General features: G+C 34.2%; 1 long non-coding RNA gene across 1 annotated transcript; it reads right to left on the reverse strand.

Moving 5' to 3' along the window:
- Positions 1 to 15770: 15770 nt before the first annotated feature.
- LOC141689713 (uncharacterized) lies at positions 15771 to 17034 on the reverse strand. The gene is made up of 3 exons (XR_012562486.1): positions 16918 to 17034; positions 16197 to 16298; positions 15771 to 16111 (listed from the first exon to the last, which is right to left on the reverse strand). It is a non-coding gene; the product is annotated as an uncharacterized LOC141689713 (long non-coding RNA).
- Positions 17035 to 21496: the final 4462 nt, after the last annotated feature.

Below are 21496 nucleotides of genomic sequence, written 5' to 3' on the forward strand. Positions count from 1 at the left end.
AGTTAGAGCAGATGAATTGAGAATGATAAAAGAAAAGAAATGAAAAAGAATTTTGCTTTTATACTATCTAAAAATTAACTGTCAAAAATAATAAAGTAAAATAAAGTGACCAATAAAAATTGCCCAAAATAGCCATTTAAAAAGATAAACTGTAAAAATTCCATCAATTATCCGTCGTGTTATGCTTACAAACTGTAAGTATACTCGATGGATAATGTTCAGAAAATTAACGGCTAAGAATGAGACAATTCGATGGATGAGGATAAATCAGTTATCCTTCGAGTTATAACAATTCCAGAAAAATAATTGATTTTATTAACAAATTGTATTCCGACGGATGATCAAACTCGATGGATAATGATCATCCGTCGGGATGTAAATTTTGACTTAGCCAAAATTTCATCCAACACTGAAAAATCAATTAAATTTCTGGCTGCATTACAACTTGTAAAATATCTGAAAAGATTCAAGAGTAATTAAGCATACCTAACTCACTAACCAACCTTGAAAAGGTAGATTCATCCAGTGGCTTGGTAAATATATCTGCAAGCTGTTTTTCACTTGGAACAAAATATAGTTTCACAGTACCATTTATTACATGTTCCCTTATGAAGTGGTACTTGATGTCTATGTGCTTTGTTCTTGAATGCTGTACTGGATTTTCAGTGATGGAAATTGCACTTGTGTTATCACAGAAAATAGAAATTCTTTCCACTTGCAGACCATAGTCTAGCAATTGGTTTTTCATCCATAAAATTTGTGCACAGCAACTGCCATCAACAATATATTCAGCTTCTGCTGTAGAAGTAGAAACTGAATTTTGCTTTTTACTGAACCAGGACACAAGATTGTTTCCTAGAAATTTTTTTCTATCAATTCTACAACCTGCATAATCTGCATCAGAATAACCAGTTAGATCAAAACCAGAATCTCTAGGGTACCAAATGCCCAGTTTTGGTGTACCTTTGAGATATCTGAAAATTCTCTAAATAGCAATTAAATGAGATTCTCTAGGATCAGCCTGAAATCTAGCACAAAGACATGTAGCAAACATTATATCTGGCCTACTAGCTGTTAAGTATAGAAGTGAGCCAACCATGCCTCTATAACTTGAAATATCCACAGACTTTTCAGTAGTGTTTAATTCAAGTTTAGTTACAGTGGCCATGGGAGTTTTTGCAGATATGCAATCCATTAGTTCAAACTTCTTTAAAAGATCATAAATGTATTTAGTTTGACTAATGAATATTCCATCACTAACTTGCTTAACTTGCAAGCCAAGAAAGTAAATTAGTTCTCCCATCATGCTCATCTCATACTTACTTTGCATAAATTTGGTAAACTTTTTGCATAGTTTTTCATCTGTAGAGCCAAAAATAATATCATCTACATAAATTTGAACAAGTATGCTAGAGCCATTAACATTTCTAAAGAATAGAGTTTTGTCTACGGTACCTCTAGTGAAGTGATTCTCTAAAAGAAACTTTGACAAAGTGTCATACCAGGCTCTAGGTGTTTGCTTCAATCCATAAAGTGCTTTTAAAAGATAGTATACATGATCAGGTAGATTTGGATCTTCAAATCCAGGAGGCTGACTGACATAGACTTCCTCCTCCAAATCTCCATTTAGAAAAGCACTCTTGACATCCATTTGATAGACCTTGAAATTGGCATGGGCTGCATAGGCTAAGAAGATTCTGATGGCTTCAAATTTTGCAACAGGAGCAAAGGTTTCATCAAAATCTATTCCTTCTTGTTGACAATAGCCCTTAGCAACCAATCTAGCTTTGTTCCTGACTACTATGCCATTTTCATCCATCTTGTTTCTGAATACCCATTTGGTGTCTATTGGATTCTTTCCTTTAGGCTTGGATACCAGCTTCCAAACATTGTTCCTTTCAAATTGGTTTAGCTCCTCCTGCATAGCTAAAATCCAATCAGGATCCAACAAAGCTTCTTCTACCTTCTTTGGTTCTTCCTTAGATAGGAAACTGCTATATAGACATTCTTCTTGAGTTACTCTACTTGTTTGAACTCTAGAAAATTTAGAGTTGGCTTCTTGTTCTTGAACAATTAGTAGGGAGTCAGACATTTGCTTGATTAACCAAAGAAATATTCTGAGTGTAGCATGCAGTATTTACAGCTTCAGCCCAGAAGTATATTGGTAACTTTGATTCTTCAAGCATTGTCCTTGCAGCTTCAATAAGTGATCTGTTCTTCCTTTCTACTACTCCATTTTGTTGTGGAGTTCTTGCTGCTGAAAACTCATACATAATCCCATTCTCTTCACAAAATACTCTCATAACAGAATTCTTGAACTCAGTTCCATTGTCACTCCTGATTCTTCTAACTTTGAAATCAGGATGATTGTTCACTTGCCTTATGTGATTGATGATGATTTCACTAGCCTCATCTTTAGACTTTAGGAAATATGTCCAAGAGAACTTTGAGAAATTATCTACAATTACTAGGCAAAATCTTTTCCTTGAGATGGACAACATATTGACTGGTCCAAACAAATCCATGTGTAGCAGTTGCAAAGGTTCTTCAATTGTTGAATCAAACTTCTTTCTGAATGATGCTTTGATTTGCTTTCCCTTTTGGCAAACATCACACAGTCCATCCTTAGAAAACTCCACTTAAGGAATAGCTCTAACCAGTTCTTTCTTTACAAGCTCATTCATGGTCTTGAAGTTCAGATGGGATAGCTTCTTGTGCTATAGCCAACTTTCATCTTGACTTGCTTTACTGAGAAGACAAGTAACAGATTCTGTATTTGATGAGTTGAAATCAGCTAGGTACACATTTCCTTTTCTCACTCCAGTGAGAACCACTTTGTTGCTCCTCTTGTTTGTCATAACACAGGCTTCTGTATTGAAGGTTACTGAATTGCCTTTATCACAAAGCTGGCTAATACTCAACAAATTGTGCTTGAGACCATCAACTAAGGCAACCTCCTCAATAATGACATTGTCTTTTGAAATCAAGCCATATCCCATAGTATAACCCTTGCTATCATCTCCAAAAGTAATACTTGGTCCAACTCTTTCCTTGAACTCTGTGAGCAGGGTAGAATCTCCAGTCATGTGTCTTGAACAACCACTATCCAAGTACCACAGATTCTTTCTGTTTCCCTGCACACATTAAAATCAAATCAAGTTGATTTTGGTACCCAAGTTTCCTTGGGTCCTACCTTGTTATCTTTCTTCTTTTGTTTTTAGGTTTGATCTCATTTGACTTGGGGATATTAGATTCATCCTTAGTCATCTGAGTTGGACCTTTGAAACCATTCATTAAAACGGAATTATCATGCACATTTTGATTAACAGAAAATGACATGCTATTTGCAAACATGTTATTCCAATAGGGCATGCTAAATGGAATTTGAGGCATACTAAATGCAGCATAATGAGGATTAGGTGCAAATGACATATTAGAAAATTGTGCATTTATATTCTGTATAGACATAGCATTCAAAGGCATAGAAGGCATAGCACTCATGTTGGGTAAAGAAGGTGGTACAGTCATGGAAGTAGGCATGGCAAGTTTGCAATTAACAGACAGATGATTAACACTACCACACTTAACACATATTTTTCTAGGAGCATACTTATCAGGTGTGTAGCTGTTATGTTTGTTAATCCCTACTTTCCCATTTCTATTATTTTTCTTTTTAGCCTCTGTTTTAACCTCAATCTTTTCTAGTCTGTCATTCAATTGCTTGATGGACAAATGACCAACATTCACTTTCTTCTCCTTCTTCACTTGACTAGATTCTCCTGAAATAAAGTTTTTGGAAACTGATCCATATTTTTCATTTAACTTGGAAAGTTTGGCTTTACTCACAGGTTTTCTCACAGCCGACGGATGAGGATTATGTCACTCGACGGATAACCTTTTTGATTATCCGACGGATGACTCTCATCATCCGTCGAGTCTACATCTGTTAGCAATCCTTCAACCAAATTGGACTCCATCTTCTCTTTGCTCTTTTTCCAGGCTGCATCACAGAAGGACTCAATACCAGCTTCTCTTTGCTCTTTTTCCAGGCTGCATCACAGAAGGACTCAATACCTTGAACTTTGGTGATTTGAGTATGGACATCTCTAGATGATTTCCATGCCTTAATGACCTTCTGTTCACGATCAAGCTACTTCTTCAAAATCTCTTCTTTCTTCAAGGACTCAGTTAATTCCTCCTTAGCAATCTTACATTCTATTCTCAATTTTTCAAATTCAATAAACTGAGACTCTAGCACATTATTCCTCTCACTTAAAAACAAAGTGTTTTCTTTGATTTTAACATTTTCCTTAGTGAGGGACTTAAGTGTAACACACAAATGATATAATTCTGTAGACATGTCATTTATTGCATCATTACACTCAACTTTAGATAAATGTGCAAGGTTAGTGGTTATTACCTGATTACTTGAAGAACTTGTTTCTGTTTCATCAGACTTGGCCATTAGGGCTAGATTGACATAGCTGATATCTTCATCCTCATCCAGACCATCTGTTGCCCAGTCATTTTCTTGTGTAATAAAAGCCCTTTCCTTTTGTTTGAGCAACTCAAAATACTTCTATTTATAATCCACAGGCTCAAACTTTTTTTTGCTGGAATCTGACTTTCTACACTCACTGGTAAAGTGCCCTGCTAAGCCACATTTGAAACACTTGAATTTTGATTTATCCACCATGTTTCTATTTGGCTTAGCTGCTCTAAAGCTCTTCTTGAACTTGAGCTTGGCAAATCTTCTGGAAAGAAATGCAAGATGTTCATCAATATCATCCATATCATCTTGGCTCAAAGAATCTTCATTTTCTGCTACCAGCCCCTTGCCCTTGTTTTCACAGACCTTTGAAGTAGACTCAACAGCTTCTATCTTCATCTCATTCTCTTTCTCTAACTCAGCAACTAGTGCAATGGAACCTCATTTCTTTCTCCCGTTCTCCATTCTTTCATCTTTCTCTATTTCAAGCTCATAAGTCTTTAGAATGCCATACAGTCTCTCTAGTGTAAACTCCTTATATTCTTATGAATTTCTCAAGGAGACTGTCATTGGTTTCCATTCTTTTGGAAGGGATCTCAGAAATTTGAGGTTAGAGTCTTTGGTTTGGTAGACTCTTCCATGCAGCTTCAGAGCATTTAGTAGCTTTTGAAATCTACTAAAGATATCAGCGAGAGTTTCACCTTCTTCACAGTGGAAATGTTCATATTTCTGAATTAGTAACTACATCTTGTTTTCTCTAACTTGTTCGGTGCCATCACAAATTATTTGAATGGTATCCCAAACTTTCTTGACTGTCTTGCAGTTGATGATGTTATCAAACATGTCACCATCAAATCCATTGAACAGAATATTCATGGCCTTCTTGTCTTTCCTGACTTGTTCAATATCAGGATCTGACCATTCATGCCTTGGCTTGGGAACTGATGGCTCATTTCCAGTTGCAGCTCTCATTGGTACATGAGGACCTCTCTTTATGCAATCCACATAGGCCTCATCTTGAGAAAGTAAATGAAGATGCATCTTTACCTTCCAGTGATGGTAATTATCTTTGTCCAGAAAAGGAATCTTGACTCCAATATCCTTCTTATTCATCTTGTTGTATATTGTGATCTTTAAATTCTTTGTGCTTCAAGAGCCTGCTCTAATACCAATTGTTAGTCCCTAGCAATACAACAAGAATTACAGAAGGGGGGGGGGTTGAATGTAATTCTGGCTACTTTTTCAGATTAATGAAAAATAGTTCTAACTTGATAATATATAAGTGTTTGATTTGCAAAGTGCAGAATGAAGAGTTAGATAAATCAAAATATAAGTAATAAAAACACAAGTCTTTAAAAACTTTTTGGTGGATTTGAATGTATCCACCAGATATATATATATATATATATCAAAAGAACCCTGTGAAGCTTGAATAGCTCACAGCTGCTTACAAATATGAACAACTAAACTTACAGAGAAATGCTACAGGATACAGCTTACAATTGTTTCTCTGAGAATGTATTTGCTTAGTCTTGTTGTTATTCTACTTGCTACTCTTGGTTTATATATCACCAAGATTACATAGTAATAAGATAAGATAATAAAACAAAACCCATGAAGTCTAATACCATGCTGCTTCACTACTCTATTCCAGCATCTTTGAATATCTTCATAATATCATGGAAATGGTAATGCTTCTTTGTTCTCAAAAACCCAGCTGAATAGGCTGCCACATTCTTTTTGCAAACACTCGACGCATGTGACTGTGTTGTCACTGTCAAAAGATGTTTGAATTGATCATCCGTCGGGTACGTGATTATCATCCGTCGGGTTGCCTTGTTGATCATCCGTCGGGTAGCTTTGTTGATCATCCGTCGGGTAGCTATTTGACACTTGACTTCATTTCATTTATGCAGAATTACAAGACATCTTATATTTACAATTAATCAACCTATTCTGCATATCTAATTAAAGTCAACATGACTTATATGCTACTACAGAATCCATACAAAGATGTTTGCAGAAATGTGCTACATGACTTACTGTTACATAAGCTACTCACTCGATGGATGTCAAATCATCATCCATCGGGACTATATTGAGTCATCCTTCGGGACTATAACTGATCATCCGTCGAGTGCTACATTTTTCACTAAGTTGAATCTACTAAGGTGTTTTGTTAATGTAATCATCAAGTTCACAATATATTCCCAACAACACCTACTAAGTTCATCATCCTAGATTTAATCAAGGTGTCGTCATATCTTTATTTAATTTTAATCAAAAAATTTGAAAGCAACTAAACAAACCAAAAGCTAAAAAAAATGACATCTTCAAAGAAAAAAATATATGCTCACATAGAACTAACCTATCAAACTAGCATAGATCAAGTAGGTTCCAGTTGTATCAAACCAACTTGATATTGTACACTTGCTTCTTCTGTATATGTATTATATACTATATATATATTATATGAGTAGTGCTAGTTGTACAGAATTTTGTACAAAATATTTGTACATAATGACATGATATTTGATGTGGGGTGTTTTAATTGGTTTTGTTGATATAAATGCATGGGGGCCATTTCAATTAAAATACACCACATGGCATTATGTACAAAATTTTGTACACCATTCTGTACACCTAGCATTGTCCATATTAATAAGTTTAATATTATTTAAAATACTTTTACAAAATCAACTCCAAAATAATGTGAAGTTGTTTAACAAATATTTTCTATCTAATCGTATTTCTGTTTGAAATATATTTTTGATTTTTGCATGGGATGTATCATACTTTTGAGTGCTTGGTAAGGTTTTTACATTCAGCTCCTTTAATGATCCTTCTAGCTAATTTTGTGGGCTTGAGTATTTAGTTTGCTTTTATGTGCAGCAAGCAAGTATAGACTTCTAGAATCCTTTGAAGATAACTGCTCGGCAGAAACATGATTCATCAATTTCTCCATGTTTCCCCTCTGTTAAAAGAAGCCAAAAATCATGAATAAAATACAAAACTCAATTTTCATTTCATTAACTAACTTACTTTTTTTCACACATGAGTTACGTAAAAATAGAGACATTAAAACTTAAAATTCAAACAGCCATGGTACATGTATTTATTCTTTATTTTTAAATTCATGATTAGATTAGATAATTTCTCATAAATAGGTCAAAGCATCACTATCAGAAATATATAGCAATATGGCACTGAGGGATACTAAAGATAAAGGCACGAAGATGGTATACAAAATGTAAAAAAGCAAGCAAAACATACATTTAGTCTTCAACTAATTTCGAGGAAAGCAAAACTTAAATACCACTTGTATAACGAATTTCATTAATTTGCAATCACACATTCTACATGGGAAGTACTTGGAGCTAAATATCAGAATCCCATTATAAGCAGCAAACTTCTGCAATCAAAATTTTTTTTATTTTATAGTCGGAGTAGGATACTTACATAGCTTAATTTCATTATCTTATTAAATTATGAAACTCATTAAAAGTTAATATTTCTTCTAGATTTATGGTTTTGGTAAATTAGCTGATCAAACTGTTTAATTTACAATCCAGATGTCATTTCACCATCTACACAATCTGACAACACAAGGCACCAAATTACAACTACGTTACTCCGGTTGTTGACCCAAACTGAACCATTTACGTTCATTGTATAAATGTATTCTCCATTGACATAATAAATTCAGAGATACCTTTTGAATCCATCCCAAAGGTGAACTCCCTAAAGTCAAATTATCAAGCAGTGATGAGCCATCCTTTGTTGCGCAGGCTCTCATCAATTCCAAGATGTGCACCAGGCAGCCAAGTATCTGTTGAATAGTCAAAGCTTTCCTGCTTATGATGACCATACTTCTTACTTTGTGAATGCTAGTAATAGGTTATTGTTAATTCATTAGCAATGCATACAATATATTTTAAACTGGTATAAATTTGACTCATGATTGCCATTGGAGTATGTATATTTCAAACAATTAAGTAGACCTCACAACTTAATAAGCCTCAATCAATCAAAATTCCCTAATGCAGGTCAAATTTAATTTTAGCCTCGCGTACGTCTAACCAGAAAAAAATACAACTACGTTTCAAACTGCACATATCAAACACAATACATCATATTATTCTCTTCACTTCTGTCGACACTGGATAGATTAAAGAAATTAATGTCAACCACTTGATCAGGTTAAGAATCTAGATTTTAGACTAAAGTTTTAAAAATCAAACTTAGTTTACATACTCTTTATATACCAAGAACACTTGTTGTTAATACACAAACGAAGTGATAGCCAGTACAGAATTAAATCATAATTTAGCGAAATAAAACTAAATCATAAAAGTATATAATATTTATAAAATTCAAACCAAAATCTAAATCAACTTTAATTAATGGACACCAAGTCAACCTACTTAAGCCAATAAAATGTCGGTGCAGTGGTTGAACTCTTTTATCCCCTTGCGGGAGGTCAGAAGTTCGACTTCCTGCATGTGCGTGTGTAATCAATTAGTAAAAAAAAGAAGTCAACCTAGTTAATCGATACACAATGATGACATATAAATGTCTTAAGAATGAATAAGTTGTTCTAATTTTTGGGTGGGGGTTGATCAAGAAAGGGACTCACTCTAAATGAAGTAAGTTAATCCTGCAAAAAATTATAGTGACTCCTTAAGTTGCTCAATTTCTCCACTACAATAGATTATTCTTTATTTAGTTTTTTCTTTTTCTGACCGCTTAAGGGTTTCATTAATAGTAGCAAGTTTTTTCCAGCGTAATCATGCAAACTATTATTATACTCCTCCAATCTCTTGTAGATATAGGTTAGCGATATATTCTTTAAAATACAAAAGATAAACAATGGCAATACACTGTACACTAATATTGCATTATAAGTACCTAAAATTCATAAGCTCATTATAGCTTTTACCATTTGACTTACACTTGAATGCTATGTTCGAGGTCTTGCAAGCTTTCTAATAACGAAATTTGCAACTTCTCCACTGAAGCTCTCTCCATTTTTTTTTGTCCAGAATTTCGGGTGCAGTTTGATTAGTGATTATAATTATCAACAAATTACACTTGACACGCAACAATTAAGTGAACCCTTAAAGTAATCCAATCCAAGTATGATTTATTTTTAACAAAGCAAAAGCAGATTGTGTAAATAAGTATATCCAATGTGTGTTGAGCAATTAACATTATGCTAACTTGATGACCTTTGTTTCTGATAGTTCTGAAATGCTTCAGAATTTTGTTATTGGGTAACCCAACTTGATTGAGATGGAGTGGGAATACCAGTTGGCGACATAGTACTCTCTGAAAATCCTAAAACAATAAGGGTCAAATTATTAGAATTAGGTCCCTTTTTTATAAAATAAGAATCACAATTATAATTGGAAGCTGTAAAAATGCCACACATCTTTCAAAACTCAGGCAAAACAAATACCATACCACAAAACTGTATTATGAACTTCACAACTATAAATGGCAGCACTTCACGTAAGATTGTTCTTCATAAGTTATTAACAGGTAGATGGGAAAATATAAAAATAATTATTTTTTTGTGGAAGATCCAAAAACATGTAACAGGGACAAAAGGTTATTGTAATTAGCAAACAAATGCGATGAGCATGAAACATTGAGATCTAGCTATAATTATGTTCACAATTTTTTGCTACAATTCTAATTCCATTATGAAGATAGCATACACTTGTCGGTAAAGCTGATACATGAAGTTAAAAGTAAGGACCGAGAGACGTTCTCCCCTGTTCGAGTCCGGTATTCGGAAATTATTTTGAGGGGGGCGGAGAACTGGACAATTTTTTTGAAAAATTCGAGTATCAGACAGGGGCTGGTTCGAATTTTTTTCCTCCGTCCCTAATCCTCGATTTTCATTTATATAAATTATATACTTATTATATTAAAGAAATTGTTAAAAATAATAATCCATCAATCTTATTGTTTAATTTATTTACATTATATTATATTATAGTTTTATTAAATTATGCTTTATAAAACACATTATTATTATTATTATTTTTGTAAACATAAAAATTTTGAGATTCCTGTTATTCGACTGGCCGGCAGGGATCAATGGAAAAAATTCATGTTCAATTCGGGTTTAGGGAACATATTTGAAATCAGGAATCACTCGCCGGATTCGAAGCCAACCGATATTTATCACACATTCAAAACTTTAGTTTTCATTATGTAAAGGATAATTGCCAACAATGTGCCTATTGCAAGGTTCCTATGGAACTATTTGTCCTTTCCCCGTGTGTACAAATGCCGATTCAATACCGAAAAGATTAGGCTCGGGACATTTTTATCCCAGTCAAAAAATGGCTCATTATGCTATTATTTTTGGGGTTCTGTCAGAGAGACCCAGAAGTAGTGACATTCCGGGGAATAAATATTTTTTTGTTTGTTTTCTTTCCCTCCCCGTTCGTACTTTTCCCTCCCCGTTCGTACTTTTGTGTATTGTTTTGCAAGGTAAAAAAATCCTCTGGAGGTCATGTTTTAAGCTCTAATATTAAATTTAAAAAAAATTATTTTGGTTTTATTTTTTTTGTTGGTTAGTGATGTAAACCTATTTTTAGTGTATATTTTTTATTTTAATCAAAAATTTGTAAATATATGATTTTTGTAGCTTTAAATATGGTGCCATGCGAGTCGAGTGTACATTTGTTATGTGAGGGCATTTTTGGAACGTTCGTATGTAATTCCAAAATATTATTTTGGTTTAATTCTTTTTTTGTTGACTAGTGATGTAAACCTATTTGTAGTATGTATTTTTTATTTTAATTTTAAATTCTTTTTTGTATGATTTTAGATCCTTGGAAAAAGGTATAATGTGGGAATATATTTTTTTCTTGACGAGGCCTCATAATCATGAATTTTAGAAGTGTAGTTCAACATAATATATAAAAATGTTATTTATTTGATGCAGAGGTACATTTAGTGTGCATTGAGCATTTAAAACAAAATTAGTTTCAAAATAATATAAAAAAGAAATGGAAATCGTATATTTAAGTCATAAATTGAAAATGAAATTATGAAATGGAAAGGAAATTCATGAATCTTGTGAAAGTAGTAATATAACATAAAAAGAACGCCACTACGTCAATCTGGTGAAAGTAGTAATACACGAAAATGGAAAGGAACGATACAGTTATGAATTATTTTTCTAAATTCTAGCGTTGTTGACGGCATCTTCCACCTCTCGCACCTTGGCCACAACCTCAGCTCAAATTGTAGCCAACTTCTCCTGGTAATAAGCCTACATATCCATCTTCATATCATACTATTTTGTGCAACTCTCCGTATAGAGTTGATGAACAATGTCCAAGCCATGTCATGTTAAAGGCTCGTCAAGCCAAACAAAATAAGTACACTTTATAGTTGTGCATCTCTCCCAATGCCTACCGGCATTCTCGACGGTCCATATATTACCTATCTTAGGATCCACACCACAAAAGCACATCTCCTGTCTCTCCATCACAATGTTTGGTAATAAGAGGTTCAATATAAGTATGATTATGAAATGTGAGGAGACTATTATTTATAGCAAAAATTGAAGCATAAAATAAAATAATGGCCCGTGAATGAACATGAGAAGTCACATTCAACAGTCAAAGAAGTAGTCACATGCATATTTGTTCAAACAACTGCCAATTTATAAAGATCTACCACTACTAGCCACATGCAGAATGCAACAAAATAAATGAGTTGTTCAAGTGGAAGGACACATGAAAAACAATAATGACAAGTCAAATCATATAAATGAAATACAGAGGAAAATATAAGTCTTTGATAAAAGTTTTTACTGTTTTCAGATGAAATGAAATAAAGGCATTGCATGTACTTGTATCGATGTCACTTTATAGCAGAAAATGAATCAATTATTTTGAAAATAATGCAAGTGATAGCAACAATGACAAGTCACAATTAAGTTTTAAAATAAGAACTATTATTGTATAGTATGTTTAGCACGTGAACTGTCATTCAAAGTAGCTTCACAGTTGTGATAACATATAAAAGTAATTTTTTTTCACTAAATCACTTATAAATAGAGAGCTACAACCTCATGAACGCACACTCGTCAAAAGTAATTATGTCTTCACTCCCAAATTTGGATAATTGTTTTTGTATAAAAACAATTCTTATAGCGCATTACTGGAAGGGTATTGAAGCAGACAGGCGTTTTATTAAATGTCCTGAAGGTGTTTGCATTTATGAACGTTGGATCGAAGAGCCACTTGAACCCCGTGCAGCAGTTCTCATTGAAACTTTTAGGGAAGAAATTACCATATGTAGCCCACTGTGCAGAAATTCATGAGTTGCAACGTGAAAATGAGGAGGCAACGAGGGAATTGCAGAGAATGAAGGCGTTCATCGAGTCCCATAGCTTGAACATCAATGAAGATGATGATGACTCCGCTGATACAGATGAATGATCCGGTTCATATATTGTTGGTTTTTAATATTTGTATTGTTGCATCGTGCTCATTTCTATTTATGTATCATGTTGTCGTGGGCTATGGTCAATGTAACGTGTTCTATTTAACTGTTATTATGTAACACAGTAACTGTTATTATTGTGTATCGAAGTAGGCACAATTTTTTAACTGTGTGTTATTATGTAAATAATGTTATGTGATGGAATTTGTGTTTCAGCAAATGTTATGTTATGTGATGTGATGGAATTTGTGTTTCAGCAAATGAGTGAGTACACAGTAGAAACTACATGCAAGCATTTTCAATAATTTGAGATAAACACTGAAAAAGTTGAAGTGGAAGGACAAATGAAAAACAACAATGACAAGTCAAATCATATAAATGAAATACAGAGGAAAAGATAAGTCTTTGATAAAAGTTTTCACTATTTTCAGATGAAATGAAATAAAGTCATTGCATGTACATAGCATTAAAAATAAAAGTATTTAAAAAAAATAGAAAATATAGCATGTAGGTGTGCGAAATAGTTCATCCATAAATTGGAAACGAAAGTATGAAATGGGAAGGAAATTCATGAAACTGTTACAACATAAAAAAAAGGAAAACATTTAAGTCAAATTTGTTCATCAAACATGTAATCATCGGAAATGGAATCCTCATTTTGTAATAGTCTGTGTTGTTCCGCTTCCGTAAGCTCTCTATCAGAAGCACGAACTAAATCTTGTGCTAATTCAAACATATAATGACGACTCCTATGCAACAATATTCGGTTATTTTCCCTCTGAATACGAGTCACGACTTTAACCATTTTTTGTCTAAATTCAGACCAATGAAGATTTTCCTCAGGGCGAGGATATATAGATAGGGAATGACAAAGCGGAACCCGTACACTCATCGCAATCAGATCATGTGTAAGACTTTCAGATTCTTCATGTCAAAATGCCCATTCTCGGCGTACACCAGCAAAGTACTCCACTGGATCGCTTACCCTAAGACTACAATAATCGTCTTCTCTTTCTTGTAGAAACTACTTGTGATTTGTGGACGATGACATAGTAGTACTATTTGGATGAAATATGTCTGAGGGTGTAAAATTTATATAGTATAAGTAGTTGGGTGATAATGAAAAGTTAATAAGCCTAATAGTTGTGGATGAGAAAAGTAATGAAGTACATGCTGTTAATTTTGTTGATGTACGTGTCATTATGTTGATGTACACTTAGTATGTCCATGCCTCTGAGAACTATGCTCCCAACCTAAGCCAGAGGAGGTGTATAACAAAGAACCCTCTCCACCTGATGGACGAGGCCAAGGCTCCCAACCATCCCGAGAAGCTGGTGCAGCATGAAGAAATGTAGTACCTGGCCTACGGGCATGAGCACCGCTAGTACGTGGGGTAGCAGGAGGTGGATGCGGGGGCCTTTGTAAAAGATATGTGAAACCTATAGAATCTAATGTGCCATGTAAACCCTGAAGCGCCTCATCCACGGTATCATCATCCTCTTCCACGTCGGAACCCCGAATCTTGTGGTAGGCAGCGGACAAGCCCTCAACATGTACTGACAACATGTAAATGTGTTTACATTAACTTATATTGTGACAAATGAAGAGGTATTAATCTAAGAAGAGAAATCTTAGAGCCACATGTAGGTGTCTCTGTGACCCCTGAAATCCTTGCTGGTCCCTCCGAATCCTGGGGTTGATCATAAAATGCCTAGTGACTCTATCGTACCACCACATAGGTTTGCGAGTATGTATATAAGATGGTGGCCCAATCACGGTGGTGTGACGTGAATCCCACAGATCACGCACCCTACTGAACTGAAAAGGCCAACCTCTTTGACCCTATGGAAAGAATCATGGTCTGTAAGCGGAGATTCAGTAGGGACCTACTACAAGTATCTAAACTGTCTCGTGACCCTATTAGTGGAGCACCACTCCACCCATATCAAGTAAATAAGGGGACAAGGTGCACTCATCAGTGAAAGCTCAAGCTCAGGGATGCCTCGTGCCTCAACTGCGCAATCATCGTAGGGCCTCCATCCGAAGGAATCCTCAGACATGGTATCTAGGTCAAAACGGATGCCGCATAAAGAATATGTCTGCAAAGTCGTACCATCCAATGGGACCATCCACCTGAAGCCAAATGTATTGTGTTAACGATATGGTCTCAATATTTCTGAAAATGAAAGAAAGAGTCATAGTTAATTTAGCATACCTAAGAGTATGGGGATGTTGCATCAAATAAGCGTCTCGCTGTCTGGGAGCTAAGGCAGTACAATGTTCATATATCCAAACCTGAACCACATATGCATTCGAAAAATAAATATTTCTTGTACGCATGAAGTATGAAGTATGGATAATGCACCTAATAGTATGCATGAAATATGCAGTGTGTGTAATGCCCCCTAGAGTATGCATGGATAATGCACCTTACAATATGAAGTATGTTGGGTGGATATTTACCTGTAATAATGTCATGGAACCGCATAGCTCGGTCTTATATCCAATGCTGGCTGAGCACAAGCACCGGTAAAGATAAGTAAGACATGCACTGCCCCAACTATAAGTACTGATCTGAGCCACATGGCGCACAAATGGGAGGAGGTTCAGAGGTATAGGGTAACCACTATAGTTCTGCACAGTAGAACCAATGAGTAGAAGAAAGTGTGCACGTGTGTGGTATAGTAGCTCACGCTCATAATCAGGACTAGTAGCTGAGTGTAGACATGAACAATCACTGAAATGATGAACTAACCAACTGATTTTAATTTCACCCTTCTTGATGACATCTGTATCTTGCTGTGGGTCGGGGGCAACACCAAGAAGCTCATGTAATAACAATGCACATGTATCCCCTGGAATAGGTAATACAGGACGTCTGACACTGCGCAACCCTAATATGTAGTAAACATCCCCAACTGTCACAGTGGCCTCGCCAAAACGGAGATTGAAAATATGAGTCTTCGGGCGCCATCGATCAAAAAAAGCCGATATGAGGCCAGCATCATGTCTCATACTCCCAGTTACCAGAACACCCATAAAACCAGCTTCTCTTATGGCATCCAGGATAGGTTGTGGTAGTGGATTAGCCTCAATATAATCCCTGTATGTCTTAAAATTCGAGCGGAGCCATAAATGATCGTCATTATCCTGCAAGTAAATGTGATTTTATGCATTTAAAAAATGCCTAAAGAACTTTGAATAGTTAACCAAAAATTGGGAAATGAATCTGTACCGTGCCAACCCATACAATCGGTGAACGATGCCTATTTTGTTGATTAATTAATTCCCCGTCAATTGCACCCAGGTTGATCATTTATCGTCCAGCCATTTAATCCTGCACAAGAAAGGAATTTTCTATAAGGAAGTGTAAAATATTAAAAAAACTGGCAGCATTTCCCCTGTTCTATCACATTACCAGGCTGGAAACACAACTAACAAAATTTTGTCAAAATTTTTAAAATCTAAAAGAAAATGGGCAGCATTTCCGCTGTATTATCACATTCCCGTTCCAAAAATATAACCAACAATCTCACTATAACAAGTCTGTAATGCAATAAATGTAAGCAACAAATGAAATAATGTTGCACGTTTAAGCAATTAAGTAATTAATTATCCCGTTTTATTCAAATTATAAACAACAACTTATTTAATATTACGAATTAATTAAAGTTAACCAATGAATTAATTAACTACATTTAAGAAATTAAGTAATTAAATTTAACCAATGAATTAATTAACTATATTTAGGCAATTAAATTTAAGCAACAAATTAATTAATTAAATGTAAGAAGTTAATTAAATGTAAGGAACGAATTAAATTTAGGCATAAATATAAGCAATTATTTAATTATAATCAATTAATTGAAATTAGGCAATTAATTAAATATAAATAATTAAGTAAATATAAATAACTAATTAAATATAAATCGGCAGAAAGTGAGAGAGAGAGAGACCTGGGAACGCCAGTTGTAGTAGGGAGGAGGAGTGTCCGCGTTGTTGGTGCAAGCTGGAGAACGCATGTTCTTCCGGGAATCTCCGGTTTCCGCCTTTCTTCTCTCTTTCTTTCTCTGTCTTCTTTTTCTTTTTTTTTCTGATCTGCACTTTCTTTATTTCTTCTTTCTTTCTTTCTCTTTTATTCCTTATATTAATTTTTATTATATTACTTTTTATTATTCATAGATAATATTACTTTCAACTAATTTTATATATTTCATAAAATTTTAAAATCCCATAAATAAAACTAATTATTTCATAAATTTAATTCATAAATTTATATTTATATTATTACTTTTTTCCTAAGTACTAATATATTATATTACCAAAATAATATATTTTTATTTTAATTTACCAAAACTTAAATTAAATTCCAGAAATTCATAAATTTCATAATATATTATATTATTTTACAAATTTAATTAATAAATTGCTTTTGTATTTCATTAAACTTTAAAATTCCATAAATAAAAATAATTACTTCTGCAATTTTTATGGATTGGATTTTAATAATTCTGCATTTTTTGTTGAAAATTTCGAGAATCTTATCTTTTGACGAAAAATAGATTTCTCTTTGAAGGTAATCTTATCTGAAATCTCAACTAGATAGTATGAATAATTCATTCTTATCTGAAATGGGTAGTATCATATATCTCTTTGGAGGAATTATTGACACAATCAGTAATTTACAATAATACCCGTCTTCTATTTATATATGTCCTCATGCACTGCATCTGTTCAACACATACTTATGTTCAAATTGTCTAAAAGTTTAGCGAATACTTGTTGAGACCACCTACATATAAAATGGTATGTCATCCTTACAATTATGTGTGTGTTTAAATTCATACATATATATATATATACATTTTCTTTACTTCTGTTGATTAATTATTAATGTTTTATGTAAAGCAGGGAAATGAAAGGGCACGCGAATGTTAATTTTTTTTGGGGTGGAGTGGTTATTTGAGAAGGTACTAATATCAACTACTCTATCGATCCCAAAAAATGATGTTTATTAGGTTTGGTACCACTTTTGATGAGCTTAAACGTCTTGTCTACAATTTAATGAATATTAGTTCGTATCAATGGAATTTGAAATTAAGTTTGAAGTATCCTTACCATGGTCAATACAACCTAGTTGAAGGATTTTATCAAATGGATATATTATGTGATGAAGATGTTATACGTAGGTTAAATGTCCCTACCATGTTACTGAACGTCCAAAGAGATGTTTATTTGTTCATCGAAACAGAGGAAATTGCTGCTGATGACCCGTACTCATTCCAACTGAATTTAGGGTCACAACCGACACAAATAACATACGGTAGTAATGTCAACTCAGGGTGGTCAGATCTACTTTTTCAAGGTGGAGAGTACAGAGGAGAACCTAGTGAAAAAGGTAGAAGATATGGAGGGGGCGGTAGTTAACATGATGAAGGGTATGGAGGGGGGACTAGTCAATATGGTGGAGGGTATGGTGGGGGGATTAGTCAATATGGTACAGGGTATGGAAGGGGGAGTAATCAGTTTGGTGGAGGGTATGAAGGGGGACTAGTCAACATGTTGGAGGGTATAGAGGGGGGACTAGTCAGCATGGTGGAGGGTTTGGAGGGGAGAGTACTCAATATGGTGGAGTGTATGAAGGGGGGGGAGTAGTTATGAAAATGATGAAGGTAATGGTGGAGGTAATGTAGAAATGGAATTTTCATAACCAAAGAATATGGTGGGAAGAGGTTCAGGTAAGCAGTTAGCACTCGTGGCAGATCAAGCTTTGTCCAATTCATCTAGTGAGGAGAATTTTCACCTTCACGATGATGATGAAGGCAGCGATGAAAGTGAAGGGCATTTAGAGAGGAACGAAGAAATTTTCAGCATATTTCCAGTATTTGGGGAAGAGCATCATGTTCCAAGGGTTCCATGGTTTCGCACAGAGAAATATATTCCCCTAATAATAGATAACCCTAATGATATGTATGTTGATGAAGACCTCGATCAAGGGGACCTCAGTGAAGGAATGTGTTACCGTGACAAAGCCACCCTCTTGTTGGCAGTGACACGTGCTCATATTTTCACTGATCGCACATATAAAATGACAAAGAGTAACAAAGGATAACTCATTGTACAGTGCCGGGCGGAGGGCTGTAATTGGAGGATGAGAGCTGCTTTCATGCATAATTCTGGGTACTGGAGGATAAATATGAATAGAGAGGAACACAAATACATGGTTGATCAGTCATTGCACGATCATAAGAAATTATCTGCAAGGATGATTTCACAGATTGTGAAACCACTTGTAAGAAAATTTCACATACATACCTATTCAACTTCGCTACAAATTTGGTATGAAAATATTTTGACATTTACTGTGATATGTGAAACAAGTAATAGATAGAACAGAAATGACTACACAACCATAAGTCATATTGCATTTCTTTTACAATTAAGTTACAAACCATTTATACTACATTTCAATAGATTTAGTACAATACACATCAGTAAAAAACCTTCGGACTGTAAGTCAAATTTAATGGAGAATAAAAGTTCAAGTATCACGACAATGAGATGACTATTATAATAACAACGTAGCGTATCGAGGTTTGCATATGATACTTATTGATAAATATGTAAGATGCTTTAAAAACTTAATCTTGTCAATCACAAAATTTATTTATATGGTTCTCATACAAATGAACAAAGTTAAAGTTGTCTTCTCGGAAGCAAATGATGTACCAATTAATAGGGAGTTGAACTTCACTGCTCTGCAACGTCTACACCCATATACCATCATCAATTCTGGATGCAAAATGAATCTTGATACTAGTCTAGGTGAGACCTGGCATACCGATGCACCTTCAACCAGTGAGTTACGCTGTAGATTTAGGGTTAACAATATACCTCTTGTGTGGACACGAAGTATTGGTGACCCATGATCATGGTGATGTTGAACCTCGATCGCAACATGTTGACAAGAATCATTGTGTTCTGATTTGACGGTATGCAAATTTACATTTCGTATTCTGTATATGCATTATTTTTCTTTTTGGATTTATGTATTTTAGATCTATATTAGTTGTATCTTTCTTTATTCTAATGTTATTATGATTAACAGTTGCGTGCTAATTTCAATTTTGTGTCGAAATACTGTTTTGTATAAGTTCTTTCTTACTTTATCACGAATTTATACTAACATTTTTTGGTAGTCAAAACTCATAAATTGTCAATTTATTTATTTTTAAAAATATAAAGTAATCAAATTACTACTGAAGTACTATTACACAGAAAGAAGTTTTTACAAAAAAAAGTTGCAACTACTTTTGAAAACCCTGTGAAATTGTGTCTTCATCAAAAAAATACGCACTCGACTCGCAAGGCACCCTTTTTGAAGTTACGAAAGTCATATATATACTATTTTTTTAAAATAAAAAAATGTACTAAAAATAGGTTTATATCACTATCCAACAAAAAAAATTAGACCAAAATAATTTTTACTTAATTCAATATAAGAGGTCAAAACATGCCCTTCACCATGAGTTTATATATATTCAAAAAATGCACAAGGCACAAACAAACGGAGGGGGAGGGAAACAAAAAAAATAAAAATAAAATAAATACCCCGGAACGCCACTACTTCCGGTGTCAATGGCAGAACCTCAGAAATAGTGGCGTTCTGTACCATTTCTGTCCAATTCTGAACAACTGTGCCAAAAAAATGAACTTTATGTTCAAACGTCCCAAAAAGGGACAGAGCCAAGACATTAGGATCTCTGTTGTTTAAACTAAACTTAAATATCCGAAAAGTTGATAAATAATATAAAAATATAATTTACGATTTGAAAATCTCCTACAACACATAATTTGAAGAATTTGGTGTTGATTTCAGTGATATGGATATTTGAAAACTATTATTTATTAAATGAAATGTAAAATCAAGAAAATATAAAAAGGTGTTAAGCCAAAAAAATGAAGTGCATGAGCAATACTTGGAAAATGCATTACAATTGTTACGGACAATAAAGCTATCAAAATATATGCGAGATATAAATATTTCGCAATGACTTGGAAAGAAAAAGATATATGTGACTTAAATCATTCAACCAATTTTGTAAGAGTTTCGGTTCGGTTTCGATTTTAATTCAATTTTTTACTCAGCCCTAAACAAGACCGATGACTACTGTAACGCCCCCAAATCCGGGGTCAGAAGATTTGGTCGTCACTATAAAACGTCAATCCAAATTAACCTATTTATTCAATACACAAATGCCAGCGGAAGATATTTAGCATAAATTGTAACGCCCCCAAATCCGGGGTCAAGGGATTTGGTCGTCACTATAAAACCTCAATCCAAAATAACCTGTTTAATCAAATAATAAATGCCAGCGGAAGATATTTATCATTTATGACCCCAACTAATCCAAGATCTTTTAAGGTTACAGTTCTAGAAACAAGAATTCCAAATTCCATCAATAAATTTTTCGCTTTCTTTTACATTTCTTTACAACAATTCTCAATCTTAAAACTTAACCCGCTAGTATAACT

This window comes from Apium graveolens, chromosome 10 (assembly GCF_009905375.1).
Source record: "Apium graveolens cultivar Ventura chromosome 10, ASM990537v1, whole genome shotgun sequence".
NCBI lineage: Eukaryota > Viridiplantae > Streptophyta > Magnoliopsida > Apiales > Apiaceae > Apium > Apium graveolens.